The sequence below is a fragment of the Cherax quadricarinatus genome, chromosome 18 (assembly GCF_038502225.1).
Source record: "Cherax quadricarinatus isolate ZL_2023a chromosome 18, ASM3850222v1, whole genome shotgun sequence".
NCBI classification, from domain to species: domain Eukaryota; kingdom Metazoa; phylum Arthropoda; class Malacostraca; order Decapoda; family Parastacidae; genus Cherax; species Cherax quadricarinatus.
Window position 1 is genome coordinate 4,815,307 of NC_091309.1, and position 18,129 is coordinate 4,833,435.

The window sequence follows — 18,129 nt, forward strand, 5'->3', positions numbered from 1 at the left end:
AAAATTTTGTTCAGATTTTTAACCCCGGAGGGTTAGCCATCCAGGATAACCCAAGAAGTCATTGCGTCATCGAGGACTGTCAGTCTTATTTTCATTGGGGTACTTAAATCTTGTCCCCCCAGGATGCAACCTAGAGTATACCTGGAGAGGGTTCCGGGGGTCAACTCCCCCTTGGCCCGGTCCGTGACCAGGCCTCATGGTGGATCAGGGCCTAATCAACCAGGCTGTTGCTGTTGGCAGCACGTAAACCGACGTACGAACCACAGCCCGGCTGGTCAGGTACTGCCTTTAGATGCTTGTTCAGTGCCTGCTTGAAGACAGCCAGAGGTCTATTGGTAATCCACCTTATGTATGCTGGGAGGCAGTTGAACAGCCTTGGGCCCCTGACACTTATTGTGTTGTCTCTTATCGTGCTAGTGGCGCCCCTGCTTTTCATTGGGGGGGGGGATGTTGCATCGCCTGCCAAGTCTTATGCTTTCATAGGGAGTGATTTTCGTGTGCAAATTCGGTACTAGTCCCTCTAGGATTTTCCAGGTGTATATGATCATGTATCTCTCCCGCCTGCGTTCTAGGGCGTACAGGTCGAGGAACTTCAAGCGTTCCCAGTAATTGAAGTGTCTTGTCGCAGTTATGTGCGGCCTGCAGGTTCTCTGTACATTTTCTAGGTTAGCAAATTGACTTGCCTTGAAATGTGCTGTTAGTGTGCAGCAATATTCCAGCCTAGATAGAAAAAGTGTCATCATGGGCTTGGCACCCCTAGTTTTGAAGGTTCTCATTATCCATCCTGTCATTTTTCTAGCAGATGCGATTGATAAAATGTTATAAACTTTGAAGGTGAGATCTTCTGACATGATCACTCCCAGGTCTTTTAAATTTGTTTTTCGCTCTGTTGTGTGGTTGGAATTTGTTTTATACTCCGATGCAGTTTTAACTTCCTCAAGTTTTCCATATCGGAGTAATTGAAATTACTCATCAGTGATTTTCATATTGTTTTCTTCGGCCCATTTAAAGATTTGGTTAATGTCTGCCTGGCGTCTTGTGGTGTCTTCAATGGAAGACACTGTCATGCAAATTCGGGTGTTATCTGCAAAGGAAGACACGGCGCTGTGGCTTATATCCCTGTCTATGTCAGATATGAGGATGAGGAACAAGATGGGAGCGAGTACTGTGCCTTGAGGAACAGAGCTTTTCACCGTAGCTGCCTCAGACTTTACTCTGTTTACTACTACTACTACTATTAGTTGGTTTAGAAAGACACGTAAGCAAACACTATAACATATTTATTAGAAAACGTTTCGGTCCTGGGACCTTGATCACTTAAGAACATAAGAACATAAGAACGAAGGAACACTGCAGAAGGCCTACTGGCCCATGCGAGGCAGGTCCAAGTCCCTACCGGCTTAAGCCAATGCACCCAACCTAGTCAGGTCAGGTCACACTGACTTAAGGGAGGAACACGGCAACCGACCTGTTAGCACAAGCTATCAGGTCTAACTCACACCCACCCACATCTACTCATGTATTTATCCAACCTATTTTTAAAGCTACACAACGTTCTGGCCTCTATAACGGTACTTGGGAGTTTGTTCCACTCATCCACAACTCTATTACCAAACCAGTACTTTCCTATATCCCTCCTGAATCTGAATTTTTCCAACTTAAAACCATTGCTGCGAGTCCTGTCTAGGCTAGATATTTTCAGCACACTATTTACATCCCCTTTATTTATTCCTGTCTTCCACTTATAAACCTCAATCATATCCCCCCTAATTCTACGTCTTTCTAGAGAGTGCAGTTTCAGGGCCCTTAGTCTATCCTCATAGGGAAGGTTTCTGATACATGGGATCATCTTTGTCATCCTCCTTTGTACATTTTCCAGAGAATTTATATCCATTCTGTAATACGGTGACCAAAACTGTGCAGCATAATCTAAATGAGGCCTAACCAAGGATGTATAGAGTTGAAGAACAACCTGAGGACTCCTATTATTTATGCTTCTTGATATGAAGCCAAGGATTCTATTAGCTTTATTGCGAACACTTATGCACTGTTGTCTTGGTTTCAGATTACTGCTAACCAGAACTCCTAAATCTTTTTCGCAATCCGTAATATTAAGATCTACATTATTTAGTTTATATGTGGCATGGTTATTGTCCTGTCCAACATTTAGAACTTTGCATTTGTCTATATTAAACTGCATCTGCCACTTCTCCGACCACTGCATCAGTCTATTCAAATCTTCCTGGAGTGCTCGAATGTCCTCGTCAGAATGAATTCGACGGCCTATTTTGGTGTCATCGGCAAACTTGCCGATGTCGCTCTTTATGCCCTCATCTATGTCGTTTATGTAGATTGTGAACAGCAGGGGGCCCAACACTGACCCCTGTGGAACACCGCTCGTGACGCTTCCCCACTCTGATTTCTCCCCATTTATGCAAACTCTCTGCTGCCTATTTGTCAACCATGCCTCTATCCAGGAAAAAATTTCTCCTCCTATTCCATGTGCTTTAATTTTCCTCAATAGTCTCTGATGTGGGACCCTGTCAAAAGCCTTACTGAAGTCCATATACACAATATCATATTCGTTACCATGATCTACCTCCTCAAATACCTTAGTGAAAAAAGTTAATAAATTCGTAAGGCAGGAACGTCCCTTTGTAAAACCATGCTGAGATTCGTTGATTAATTTATGCTTTTCAAGGTGGCTACGAACTGCCTCGGCAATTATTGATTCCATAAATTTTCCCACTATGGAGGTTAGGCTTATTGGTCTATAGTTCGAAGCTAAGGACCTGTCACCTGTTTTGAAAATAGGTATCACATTTGCCATTTTCCACTTATCTGGCACCATGCCAGTTTGTAGTGATATGTTGAAAAGATTAGCCAAAGGTGTGCTAAGCTCCTCTTTACATTCCTTTAGAACCCTTGCATACAGTTCATCAGGGCCTGGGGATTTGTTAGGTTTTAATTTATCTATTTGCCTAAGGACCATGTCACTTGTGACCCTAATAGTGCACAGTTTATTATCGTCCTGTTCTACATAATTTATCATTACTGGAATATCACTGGTATCCTCCTGTGTAAAAACTGAGAGGAAGTATGTGTTAAAAATTCTACACATTTCCTTATCACTGTCAGTGAGCTGACCCGAGGAACTTTTGAGTGGGCCTATCTTGTCCCTGATCTTACTTCTGTATACCTGAAAGAATCCTTTTGGGTTAGTCTTCGATTCTCTTGCAACTTTAACCTCATAATCTCTTTTTGCTTTTCTAATTCCCTTTTTTATTTCTCTCTTTAACTGAATATATCGATTTCTTAATTGCCCCTCTCCTCTTTTGATTTGCCTATATATGCCTCTCTTTTGACCAATCAGATATTTTAATCTATTGTTCATCCATTTAGGATCATTTTTGTTTGATCTGATTTCCCTATTTGGAACATAATTTGACTGAGCAGCTAGAACTATGCCCTGGAAAGCATCATATCGGCAACCATCACCACCTACCTGACCCCTAGTCAGGTCATTCCAGTTCAGCCCACCTAAGTAATTTTTCAGTCCTATGAAATCAGCCAAGCGAAAGTCAGGGACGGAGACTTGATTGCCATTATTAGGGGAATTCCATGATATGTTAAAACTGAGTGATTTGTGATCACTCTCCCCAAGCTCATCATTAACCTCAAGATTATTAATTAGTGTTTCCCTACTGGCAAGAACCAAGTCAAGGAGGTTATTTCCCCTAGTTGGCTCTGTCACAAACTGTTTTAAAAAACAATCCTGGATCGTATCAAGAAAGTCACCCGACTCTAAATTTCCTGTCAAATTGCTCCAGTCAATCTGTCTATAGTTGAAGTCTCCCATTAGCACAACATTTTCGTATGTAGATGCCTTACGAATTTCGTCCCATAGAAGTTTACTGCACTCCCTATCAAGATTTGGGGCCCTGTAAATCACACCCAAAATTAGTTTTTCTCGGCCCTCGAGAAGCTGTAACCAAACAGATTCAGTGGCTGACGCTTCTAATTTAATATCTTGTCTAACACAACAATTTAAATTGTCTCTGACATACATCGCTACTCCACCACCTTTCCTGTTGACCCTGTCAGTGTGGAATAATTTATAGCCTTGTATGTGACATTCAGATGGCATCTCTCTATCTTTCAGATTGAGCCAGGTCTCTGTTATAGCAATAATATCTATGTTTCCTGCACTTGCAATTAATCTTAGCTCATCTATCTTATTTCTAACACTCCTGCTATTAGTATAGTAAACCTTAAGGGAGCTAGTCCCTTGCTGCCCTCTGCTGTCCCCCTTTGTTTTCTGACCTGTTCTATTGTCTTTATTTATAACTTCATGCTGAATGCCTTTTATACATTTACTGTTTCCAACCCTAGTGTTGCAACCTGCTTGTTTCCCACACACACCCATACCTCTATCTTCCATCAGTTTAAAATCATAGGCATTTCACCAATGGCCTTCTCAATCGAGTCTGCAAGTGCTACCACCCCTGCCCCAGAGAGATGAACCCCATCCCTTGCATACATATCATGTTTGCCATAAAAGTTGTTCCAGTTGTCAATGAATGGGATTGCAAGTTCCTTGCAGTATCTGTCTAGCCAGCAATTTACACCAATTGCCCTAGACAACCATTCATTTCCTACTCCCCTTCTAGGCAAGATGCTACATATGATTGGGATCCCTCCCTTAGACTTAATGAAATCTATAGCTGACCTGTACTTATCTAGCAGCTCTTCTCTCCTACCCTTCCCAATATCATTTCCACCAGCACTGAGACAGATAATGGGCTTGTACCCATTACCTGACATGATATTATCCAGTCTGTTGACAATGTCCCCAACACCAGCTCCAGGGAAGCACACTCTATCTCTCATCTTCTTATTCCTATTACAAAAAGCACGGTCAACATATCTTACCTGAGAGTCACCAACCACAAGAATGCGCTTACCTTCATTAGCAGGGGCAGTAGTACCCTTACCTTCACTGGCCACTGAAGTACATTCATCCTGGAGAACAGAGAAGCGATTTCCTACCTTCAGATCTTCACTCTTAACTTTCCTTACTCTGATGCGCCTCCCATTACTGTGAACAACTCGCCACTTGTAGCAGGTGCTGGGCTGCACCTCACTGCTGGTACCCGTTGCTACCTCCCCACCTACAGCCTCCTCACAGTGAGAGACAGACTGCACCTCACTGCTAGAAGCCTCATTCCCCACATCTCCAACCACCTCACACACTCTCCCAGGCCCATTGAGGTGGACCTTCAGCCTCCTAATCTCCTCCTGGAGAAGCAAGACCTCCTCCTTCAACTCTCCAAACTCAGTTTTTAAAACACTGCAGAAGCAAGCCATGCTTTGTAACCGTCCACGCTAATCCCCAAAGCAGCTCAGGGTCTGTGACCTCACGTGACGACTGACCACTGACCACTTCTAACATGTAAAGTAAAAGGACACAAGTGCAACTAATGTGACATTTATTGTGGCAACGTTTCGCTCTCCAGGAGCTTTATCAAACCAGTTCCCAGTAATGATAAAGCTCCTGGAGAGCGAAACGTTGCCACAATAAATGTCACATTAGTTGCACTTGTGTCCTTTTACTTTACATATTGTCGGTAATTCTACCAACTTTATTACACTTCTAACATACAGAGGTAGAAAGACATTATATATATAGGCGGAGAGTGAGATGTGACGCACGTGACCTGAGGAATGTCATAAGACCATAAGAATGGAGGAACACTGTAGAAGGCCTACTGGCCCATGCGAGGCAGGTCCTTACCAAAACAACCTCTACCTATGATGAGGACGGGTAGACGATGAAATCATGTGACTCCTGTGTTGTTGGGTTGGTGCTGCTTAAGTATCATGTATGTCAATGCTTTTGAAATTTTGTAGTTTCCAGTGTTGCGTTCTATAGTGTCGGTGACGGCGATTAGTGAGGCTAACTTCTACAGCAGGCGTCTACACTATCCCCTGTGGGTTCTGTCCCAAGAAATATGTAGGCGAGACAGTCCGCCTGAATGAACATCGAAATGCCTCTAACAGAGACGATGTAAGATACGCCTGTGTCCTCCACAGAGACTCCACGGGGCATTTGAACTGGAACGAGGCACAACTCGTTCTCACCGAACCAGACCTCAGACGCCGACGGTGCCTGGAAGCCTCACTAATTGCCGTCACCGACACTATAGAACGCAACACTGGAAACTACAAAATTTCAAAAGCATTGGCATACATGATACTTAAGCAGCACCAACCCAACAACACAGGAGTCACATGATTTCATCGTCTACCCGTCCTCATCATAGGTAGAGGTTGAAGAATTGAGACACTTATGCAACACATGGGAATCTTTATTGAAGAAACGTTTCGCCACACAGTGGCTTCATCAGTCCAATACAAAGTAGAAGTGAGTAAGGAGAGTAGAAGTTAGAGGTAATCAGTCCCTCAACCTGGATTCGATGTGTTCAGTCCATCACTCTTGTAGGAAGTGCAGCATAGGGCCAGAGAGGTGGCTTATATACTGCGGTGAGATGAGTTGAAGCAGGAGGAGGTGGGAGGTCGTCATCCAAAGGTTGGGCAAGTGTTGAAGTCTTTGTACCAAGATCCCATGATGTTGCAGTGTCTGACAGATGTGATGAATGGTTTTGAAAACCGACAAGTTGAAGAATTGAGACACTTATGCAACACATGGGAATCTTTATTGAAGAAACGTTTCGCCACACAGTGGCTTCATCAGTCCAATACAAAGTAGAAGTGAGTAAGGAGAGTAGAAGTTAGACACTGCAACATCATGGGATCTTGGTACAAAGACTTCAACACTTGCCCAACCTTTGGACGACGACCTACTTACACCAGTGGCAGGTCCCACTGTGATCCCACCTCCTCCTGCTTCAACTCATCTCACCGCAGTATATAAGCCACCTCTCTGGCCCTATGCTGCACTTCCTACAAGAGTGATGGACTGAACACATCGAATCCAGGTTGAGGGACTGATAACCTCTAACTTCTACTCTCCTTACTCACTTCTACTTTGTATTGGACTGATGAAGCCACTGTGTGGCGAAACGTTTCTTTAATAAAGATTCCCATGTGTTGCATAAGTGTCTCAATTCTTCAACTTGTCGGTTTTCAAAACCATTCATCACATAGGTAAAGGTTGTTTTGATAAGGACCTGCCTCGCATGGGCCAGTAGGCCTTCTACAGTGTTCCTCCATTCTTATGTTCTTATGACATTCCTCAGGTCACGTGCGTCACATCTCACTCTCTGCCTATATATATAATGTCTTTCTACCTCTGTATGTTAGAAGTGATCAAGGTCCCAGGACCGAAACGTTTTCTAATAAATATGTTATAGTGTTTGCTTACGTGTCTTTCTAAACCAACTTGTCGGTATTTATTACCAAGGTTTATACCACTACTATTAGTGTTCTGTTTGTTAGGAAATTAAAGATGCATCTACCAACTTTTCCTGTTATTCCTTTATCACACATTTTGTGCGATATTACACCATGGTCACACTTGTCGAAGGCTTTTGCAAAGTCTCTGTATATTACATCTGCATTTTGTTTGTCTTCTAAAGCATCCAGGACCTTGTTATAGTCGTCCAGTAGCTGGGACAGACAGGAGAGACCTGCTCTAAACCCATGCTGCCCTGGGTTGTGTAACTGATGAGTATCTAGGTGGGTGGCGATCTTGTTTCTTAGAACCCTTTCAAAGATTTTTATGACATGGGACGTTAGCGCTATTGATTTTTTTTTTTTTTACACAGGGTTTGACAAGGTTCTTCTTCTTCTGATGATGATGACCAGAGCTTTGGTAAGATGGGTAAGGAAGAAGGATGGGTAAGGATGGAAATATTGGAAAAGGGTGGGAGGGGGGGGGGAGAGGTAGGATATAAAAGGTAAGTGGCCCAACCACTTTGGTGCAATTTAAAAAGTGTATGTGAATTGATAAGATATTCTTTAAGAGGTATAACTCTAACCCATCAGAGTCACATAGATATAATAGGTATATAACTACATGACTCTGAATTGGTAGTAGTTATACGAGTTGCAATTTTTTTTTTTTTTTTTTTTTTTTTTTTTTTTTTTTTTTTCGCGATTGCGCAACGGATATTCATACGACAAGAAAGGCAATAATTTTCTGGCCAGTTTTTAAGTTCGTGACAATAGCTTCTTAATGGTGGTGTCCAACTCTAGTCAATAGCATAATTTTACATTAGAAAGTTATTTAAGATGTCTCCCTAATTGGGGGCGATGATTTTCTCAGTATACATAGAAGGGTTCTGGTGGTATCCAATCTTCTTCATCAGGTAAATTGCTCAAAATCATGGGTCGAGGGTAATCATCTTTATGAATAAAAGGTTAAGGATCCCTAACTTTATTGACAAGCTAAGAGCTGTTACCTACATCAGCTCATTTAAAAGCATTTTTATTGTTGTGAGACATACAAGTAGGGAACAGGATGAAGTTGGAGCCATCTGTGGGCCAACATTTTCATTTGATCTCGTTGACATCATTATGCTGTACGAATGTGTTACATACTCGAGTCATCCTGGGTATATAGGATCTCAGATGGAGTGTTGTTCTGGAGAAGGGTACAGCCAGAGTGAAGTTGCTGCTTTCTGTCCGTCTTGTGGCATAAAAGCTTGTTTCACGCTGTCCTCGAAGTGGATCCAAGTATGGTACTTTGACAATATTGGCCTTGTACATAACAGTAAGGCCACCCACATCCCTCCTATGTTGAAGGCTCTGCTGAAATGACAGATCTATCCAGGATGGGTCCAGGCGAGAGATGAGACGTCTTGCTCTGTAAAGTAAAAGGACACAAGTGCAACTAATGTGACATTTATTGTGGCAACGTTTCGCTCTCCAGGAGCTTTATCAAGCCATTACAAACAATACATGGACACAGAGGGTATATAAAGGCTGATCTCACACTTTGTCCAAGTATTCCTTTATGTGGGTCTCTGTGAAAACCGCGAACATTGCATTTGATTCTGTAAGCAGTCCATGGACGAAAAGTATATTGTTGTTCGTTGCTGGCTTTAGACCCTATATTTGCAAAGATGAATATCGTCAGATTGGTGGTATTGGTGATATGGGGGGGTCTTTTTTTCTGGCACTAATATATGTTGTTTTGGAGTGGAGACCATCGACTGTGATTTCACTCCAGATATGATCGGAGTTGATGTAGGATTTCTGTCATTTCCTGCCAGCTTTTTTTTTTCTTCCTGGCGCTAAAAAACCTCTTTGAGTGGCCGTGGCTACCTGGTTACCTGGAGGTTACCTGGAGGTTATTCCGGGAATCAACGCCCCCGCGGCCCGGTCCATGGCCAGGCCTCCCGATTGATCAGGGTCTGATCAACTAGGCTGTTACTGCTGGCCGCATGCAGCCCAACATACGAGCCACAGCCCGGCTGATCCGGCACTGACTTTAGGTATCTGTCCAGCTCTCTCTTGAAAGCAGCCAGGGGTTTATTGGCAATTCCCCTAATGCTTGATGGGAGGCTGTTGAACAGTCTTGGGCCCCGGACACTTATGGTGTTTTCCTTTAGTGTACCAATGGCGCCCATACTTTTAATTGGGGGCATTTTGCATCGCCTGCCCAGTCTTTTACTTTCGTAGGGAGTGATTTCTGTGTGCAGATTTGGGACCATTCCTTCCAGGATTTTCCAAGTGTAGATTATGATATATCTCTCCCTCCTGCGTTCCAACGAGTACAAGTCAAGTGCTTCCAAGCGTTCCCAGTAGTTAAGGTGCTTGACAGAACTTATACGTGCAGTAAAGAATCTCTGTATACTCTCTAGATCTGCGATTCCACCTGCTTTGTATGGAGATGTTAATGTACAGCAGTATTCCAGCCTAGAGAGAACAAGTGATTTGAAAAGGATCATCATTGGCTTGGCATCTCTCGTTTTGAACGTTCTCATTATCCATCCTATCATTTTCTTTGCACGTGCGATCGTGGCACTGTTGTGATCCTTGAAAGTGAGATCCTCAGACATTACTACTCCCAGGTCCCTTACATTATTTTTCCGCTCTATTGTATGGCCAGAGTCTGTAGTATACTCTGTTCTAGTTATTATCCCCTTCAGTTTTCCATAACGGAGTAGTTGGAATTTGTCCTCATTGAACATCATATTGTTTACCGTTGCCCACTGGAAAACTTTGTTTATATCTTCTTGGAGGTTAACCGCGTCCTCAGCAGATGACAGCCTCATGCAGATCCTAGTATCATCCGCAAAGGATGATACGGTGCTGTGATGTATATCTCTGTCTGTGTCTGATATGAGGATGAGGAATAAGATGGGGGCGAGTACTGTGCTTTGTGGAACAGACCCCTTCACTATGGCAGCCTCCGATTTAACTCTGTTGACCACTACTCTTTGTGTTCGATTTGTTAGGAAGTTGAAGATCCATCTCCCCACTTTCCCAGTTATTCCTTTAGCACGTATTTTATGGGCTATTACGCCATGATCGCATTTGTCAAATGCTTTTGCAAAGTCTGTGTATATTACATCTGCATTCTGATTTTCTTCCAGTGCATCCAAGGCCATATCATAGTGATCCAGTAGTTGTGTGAGGCAGGAGCGACCTGCCCTGAACCCATGTTGCCCTGGATTGTGCAGATTTTGGGAATCCAGGTGATTTGCAATCCTGCTTCTTAGCACTCTTTCAAAGATTTTTATGATGTGGGACGTCAGAGCTATTGGCCTCTAGTTCATAGCTAATGTTTTGCTGCCACCTTTATAGAGTGGGGCTATATCCGTTGTTTTAAGTGACTGTGGAATTTCACCCATGTCCAAGCTCCTCCTCCATAGTGTACTTAGGGCACGCGAGAGGGTTTTCCCATGATCTGGATGTTTTGTGTTTTCTTGTCCCCATTAGGTGGTGTGCCTGGCAATATAAGTTATAGCATTCTCTTTCCTGAACTGAAGAGTGACACATTTCAGGGTGGAAAAGATTACAGGAAGGAACGTTGCATTTTCCTGTTGTCATATGGGCACGGCATTTTATGGGGTGGTCAAAATTGCACGTCCCATCTGTTTCTCCAGATATTCCATGCCTGTAGATACCAAGTGCATATAATTTGCAAAAGACTAGTTTGTGTTTACCTTTTTTTTGTGACTATTCCCTACTGGTGCGTGTTTTACTGTCCCATTTCTATCTTCAGCACTAGCACTAACAATGGAGCCTTCACCAGTTATTTCTGGTAATTTATCTTCACTATTCACAGTCGACTAACATCCAGGTACCTACTTGCTTGTTAGGTGAACGGGACAGCAGGTGTAAAGAAACACGCCCAGTGTTTCCATCCGGCCGGGGATTGAACCACGGACACTCAGCGATAGCCTGCCCTTCCAGGATGCTGCGCTCATGCTAGTCAGTGACTCTGATTCATCGAATTAGAGCTGCCATCCCTTCCTCGGATCAAACCTGTTGTTTATCTCCCATTCTCCTAGCGCTGCATGACCCTTACGGGTGCGACGCTTCTCCATAAATATAATAATAACAGCAACAACGGTCAGGGTTAAGCCCAAAAGAAAGTGAGTATACGACCAATTCCTTGGATCAAGAGCCCCTCACCGGCATCTAGACACCTCCCTTGAGGGGCAAACTTATGTAAGAAACTAAATATAAACTTGTTTAACCCCAGAACAACGTGAGGGCAAGCCTAGCTTTCTTAGTGGTAAAGATAATTTATTTATATATATATATATTTATTTTATTTCAATTTATTTTAGGAGACCTACAGTGTTTTGGAAATGTGAGGCAATCAGACTTGATTTAAGAAAAGGGAGGTGTAGCTCCATTGGGTGTCTCCACAATTAAATTGCTTAAAAGCACGCAACTTAACATAATTTTAAATTTAACTTGGTCTCTAAACTGAATTTTAGGGAACATTGAGCATAATCTTAATATTTTATATGAAATTAAAAAAAACTTGATATTTTGCATTATTTTCACATTTTTTATCAAGATTATTATTATTATAATTATGGGGGAGCGCTAAACCCATAGGATTATACAGCGCATGTGGGGGAGGGAGATGGAAGGCATTCCTGGAGTTTACTTGGAGAGAGTTCCGTGGGTCAACGCCCCCGCGGCCCGGTCTGTGACCAGGCCTTCTGGTGGATCAGAGCCTGATCAACCAGGCTCTTACTGCTGGCTGCACGCAATCCAACGTACGAGCCACAGCCCGGCTGGTCAGGTACCGACTTTAGGTGCTTGCTTGAAGACAGCCAGGGGTCTATTGGTAATCCCCCTTATGTATGCTGGGAGGCAGTTGGACAGTCTCGGGCCCCTGACACTTATTGTATGGTCTCTTAACGTGCTAGTGACACCCCCTGCTTTTCATTGGGGGGATGTTGCATCGTCTGCCAAGTCTTTTGCTTTCGTTGTGAGTGATTTTCGTGTGCAAGTTCGGTACTAGTCCCTCTAGGATTTTCCAGGTGTATATAATCATGTATCTCTCCCGCCTGCGTTCCAGGGAGTACAGGTTCAGGAACTTCAAGCGCTCCCAGTAATTGAGGTGTTTTATCTCCGTTATGCGCGCCGTGAAGGTTCTCTCTACATTTTTTAAGTCAGCAATTTCACCTGCCTTGAAAGGTGCTGTTAGTGTGCAGCAATATTCCAACCTAGATAGAACAAGCGACCTGAAGAGTGTCATCATGGGCTTGGCCTCCCTAGTTTTGAAGGTTCTCATTATCCATCCTGTCATTTTTCTAGCAGATGCGATTGATACAATGTTATGGTCCTTGAAGGTGAGATCCTCCGACATGATCACTCCCAGGTCTTTGACGTTGTTTTTTCGCTCTATTTTGTGGAAGGAATTTGTTTTGTTCTCTGATGAAGTTTTAATTTCCTTATGTTTACCATATCGGAGTAATTGAAATTTCTCATCGGTGAACTTCATCCTGTTTTCTGCAGCCCACTGAAAGATTTGGATGATGTCCGCCTGGATTATTATTATTATTATAATCAAGGGGGAAGCGCTAAACCTGGAGGATTATACAGCGCCTGGGGGGGGGGATGTGGAAGGCATTCAGGCTTAATTCGGGGAACTGGAGCACAGATCCAATTCCCTAAATCAAGAGCCCCTCACCAACATCAAGGAACCTTCCTTGAGGGGATGTCCGCCTGGAGCCTTGCAGTGTCTGCAATGGAAGACACTGTCATGCAGATTCGGGTGTCATCTGCAAAGGAAGACACGGTGCTGTGGCTGACATCCTTTTCTTTACTCTATTGACTACTACTCTTTGTGTTCTGTTTGTGAGGAAATTGTAGATCCATCTACCAACTTTTCGTTATTCATTTAGCACGCATTTTGTGCGCTAATACGTCATGGTCACACTTGTCGAAGGTTTTTACAGTCTGTATATATTACATCTGCATTCTTTTTGTCTTCTAGTGCATCTAGGACCTTGTCGTAGTGATCCAGTAGCTGAGACAGTCAGGAGCGACCTGCTCTAAACACATGTTGCCCTGAGTTGTGTAAATGATGGGTATCTAGATGGGTGGCGATCTTGCTTCTTAGGACCCTTACATAGATTTTTATGATATGGGATATTTGTGCTATCGGTTTGTAGTTCTTTGCTATTCAGGGAACTGGAGCACAGATCCAATTCCTGGATCAAGAGCCCCTCACCAGCGTCAAGGAACCTCCCTTGAGGAGTTTTTATCAAGAGCCCTACGCGAGGCACCTTAATTGAAGGGGGTACAGAGAATTATTAGTTCCGTTTTTTCAGTATTTTCGTTCTTATTTTTGTAAAGAATTAGTAGTGGTTGTCCTCTCTCTCCTCTTTTTTTGTTCTTCTTTTTATTCAGACCTAAAACAAGGTGAAATATAAGCCGGTATAACGGTCATTGGCTGGTGGAATCTAATAATAATAATAATAATAATAATAATAATAATAATTATTATTATTATTATTATTATGAGGTAGCGCTAAACCCGTAACGATTATACAGCGCCTGTGGTATACCCTTACACATTTCAGGGAACTGGAGCACAGATCCAATTCCCTAGATCAAGAGCCCCTCACCAGTGTCAAATAACCTCCCTTCAGGGGGATGGAACCTAAAATAAGGTTAACTATAAGCCAATATGATGGTCCGTGGCTGGTGTGGTGCGAAGTATCTGGAATGTAAGCCAGTATTATGGTCTGTCTAGTGACCTGAAACAAGGTGAAATATAAGCCAGTGTGTTGGTCCGTGGCTGGTGTGGCCTGAAACGAGGTGTAATATAAACCAGGATGTGATGAATGGTTTTGAAAACCGACAAGTTGAAGAATTGAGACACTTATGCAACACATGGGAATCTTTATTGAAGAAACGTTTCGCCACACAGCGGCTTCATCAGTCCAATACTTTGTATTGGACTGATGAAGCCGCTGTGTGGCGAAACGTTTCTTCAATAAAGATTCCCATGTGTTGCATAAGTGTCTCAATTCTTCATAAACCAGGATGATGATGGTCCGTGATTGTTGTGGTGCAAAGCAGGTGGAGTGAGAGGGAGTGGGTGTATTTTGGCATGTCCGGTACACCAGCTGAGTGCCAAGTAAGTTAGTTGGATCGTCCCGAGTTAGACTACGGGTAAAAAGCTTACTTAAAACACAGTTTGCTTCTTGGTGCAACTGGACACAAAACCAATGCTTTATCTACGGTAGCGTAGTGAGGGCAACGTAGCTGATATTTTTGTGATTAACATAAGGTGGGCGTGGTGATGGTACATAGGAGTGGTTGTAGTGGCACTTCGGAGGTGGAGTGAGTCGTAGTGATACATGAGAGTAATGGTTGTAGTGATACATCGGAGGTGGAGTGAGTCGTAGTGATACATGAGAGTAGTGTTTGTAGTGGTACTTCGGAGGTGGAGTGAGTTGCAGTGGCACTTCGGAGGTGAAGCGAGTGTTGTAGTGGTACTTGGGTGGAGTAGGTATTATAGTGGTACATATTATTATTATTATTATAATCAAAAAGAAGCGCTAAGCCACAAGGGCTATACAGCATAGTGGTACATAGCAGATGATGGAATGGGTGTTAATGGTTCATGGGAGGTGAAGAGGGTGTTATAATGGTACATGGGAGGTGGAATGAGTATTATAGAGGTACATGGGAGGTGGAGTGCGTGTTATAATGGTACATGGGTGTTGGTACATGGATGGGAGGTGGTGGACTGGGCGTGGCACCATCAATTTGCCAGGTTGGTTAACAGAGATAAAGCCCGCCGATTACTCAAGGGTCATTAAGGCTGCACTGCAACCTGTTCACCTCCAGACAAGTAAATTCTGATCCCTAAAACAGAGATTAAATTAACTCTGAGCATATATAGCTGAGAGAAAGACTGAGAGTATACATCCTGTGAGCCACACAGGACCTCACTGTTTACATCGCCTCACATCCGCTCCTCGACTTCCAACTCTCTAAAAAAAATAATTATTTTCCTAATTAAAACTATCGTACAGCAATTATATTCCCTTTAACCGCTCTTAGTATAGTCGTTCATCAAACAGCTGCATGTCATATTATTGGACAATGTAATTATATTAGAGAATTAGGTTGGAAATTACAAAATAAAGTAAAATTGGAACCATGTAGCCATGACTCATGGTGGTTGCCAGAACTCATAAATTTATTACCCTCCTCCCTTCCTCCCTCTCCTGTCTTATTGATAGTGACTCCACACTTGATATTCACTGATAATTATTATTTTTTAAGTAGAGCACTCGTTTATAACAAACACAAAATAGTAAGATTTGCAATTTTAAACAACAATGACAGCATCAACAATAACAGCAACATCAGCAACAACGGCAACATCAACATCAGCAACGACGTCATCAACAACAACGTCATCATCAAAAACAGCAATATCAACAACAACGGCATCATCGATAACGGCAACATCAACAGCTCGATTGCTAGCGCACTCAGCTCACACACTGAGGTCCGTGGTTCGATCACCGGTACCTACCTGGAGGGTATTCCTGGGATCAACGCCCCCTCGGCCCGGTCCACGACCAGGCCTCCAGGTGGATCAGGGCCTGATCAACCAGGCTGTTACTGCTGGCCGCACGCAGTCCAACGTACGAGCCACAGCCCGGCTGATCCGGCACCGACTTTAAATATCTATCCAGCGCCCTCTTGAAGGCAGCCAGGGGCCTGTTGGTAATTCCCCTTATGCATGGTAGGAAGCTGTTGAACAGTCTTGGGCCCCGGATATCATGTGGGGTTCGAACACGTGGATAGGGTAAAGTAATACTCACGTAGGCTGGTAGTACGTATATTACGGATAATGGGTGAAGCGCCCAAACAGCCGTGACCTGCCTCCTTGCTCACTCTCGTATAACTGACCGCCCACAGTACCCATATGTGGGGGTCTTTGAAATACTGCTGAGGTCAGCAGCAATATGAATACAGACAGTGACTCAGGCAGAGATGGTTGGTAGTGAGTCATCTACTGGTACACTGGTTACTGGTAACTGGTTACTACTACTGAGAGATCGGCGACGCTAACGTATGTCGTCCCGACATACAGCCGTGACCTGCCTCCTTGCTCACTCTCGTATAACTGACCGCCCACAGTACCCATATGTGGGGGTCTTTGAAATACTGCTGAGGTCAGCGGCAATATGAATACAGACTGACTCAGGCAGAGACGGTTGGTAGTGAGTCATCTACTGGTACACTGGTTACTGGTAACTGGTACTACTACTGAGACGGACACTTATGGTGTTTTCTCTTAGTGCACCAATGGCGCCCCTACTTTTAATTGGGGGCATTTTGCATCGCCTGCCCAGTCTTTTACTTTCGTAGGGAGTGATTTCTGTGTGCAGATTTGGGACCATTCCTTCCAGGATTTTCCAAGTGTAGATTATGATATATCTCTCTCTCCTGCGTTCCAACGAGAACAAGTCAAGTGCTTCCAAGCGTTCCCAGTAGTTAAGGTGCTTGGCAGAACTTATACGTGCAGTAAAGAATCTCTGTACACTCTCTAGATCTGCAATTTCACCTGCTTTAAATGGAGATGTTAATATACAGCAGTATTCCAGCCTAGAAAGAACAAGTGATTTGAAAAGGATCATCATTGGCTTGGCAACTCTCGTTTTGAACGTTCTCATTATCCATCTTATCATTTTCTTTGCACGTGCGATCGTGGCACTGTTGTGATCCTTGAAAGTGAGATCCTCAGACATTACTACTCCCAGGTCCCTCACATTATTTTTCCGCTCTATTGTATGATCAGAGTTTGTAGTTTACTCTGTTCTAGTTATTATCTCCTCCAGTTTTCCATAACGGAGTAGTTGGAATTTGTCTTCATTGAACATCATATTGCTCTCCGTTGCCCACTGGAAAACTTTGTTTGTATCTTCTTGGAGGTTAACCGATTCCTCAATAGATGACAGTCTCATGCAGATCCCAGTATCGAATGTAAAGGATGACACTGCGCTGTGGTGTATATCTCTGTCTATATCTGATAAGAGGATGAGGAACAGGATGGGGGCGAGTACTGTGCCTCGTGGAACAGAGCTTTTTCACTATGGCCCGGTGGCCTGGTGGCTAAAGCTCCCGCTTCACACACGGAGGGCCCGGGTTCGATTACCGGCGGGTGGAAACATTCCGACACGTTTCCTTACACCTGTTGTCCTGTTCACCTAGCAGCAAATAGGTACCTGGGTGTTAGTCTACTGGTGTGGGTCGCATCCTGGGAGACAAGATTGAGGACTACAATGGAAATAAGTTAGACAGTCCTCGATGACGCACTGACTTTCTTGGGTTATCCTGGGTGGCTAACCCTCCGAGGTTAAAAATCCGAACGAAATCTTATCTCTTATCTTATCTTATGGCAGCTTCCGATTGAACGGCTGGAAACATTAGGACGTGTTTCCTTAAGGCACCTGCTGTCCATGTTCACCTCTCAATAAAATAAGTGCCTGGCTGTTAGTTGACTGGTGTGGGTCGCATCCTGGGGACAAAACTGACCTAATTTCCCCGAAATGCTTTGCATAACAAGGGGCTTTCTATATAATAATATTATGTCATTGATGTCAGCTAGGTTTGTATACCTTGTCCCCTCAGAGAAGGTTCCTTGACGCTGGTGAGGGGCTC

At 43.6% G+C, this 18,129-nt stretch overlaps 1 protein-coding gene across 2 annotated transcripts in view; it reads left to right on the top strand.

Moving 5' to 3' along the window:
* The window catches only part of GC (gamma-glutamyl carboxylase), a 94,685-nt gene that overhangs the window by 6,296 nt on the left and 70,260 nt on the right, over positions 1-18,129 (top strand). The gene's annotated exons all lie outside the window — the stretch shown is intronic.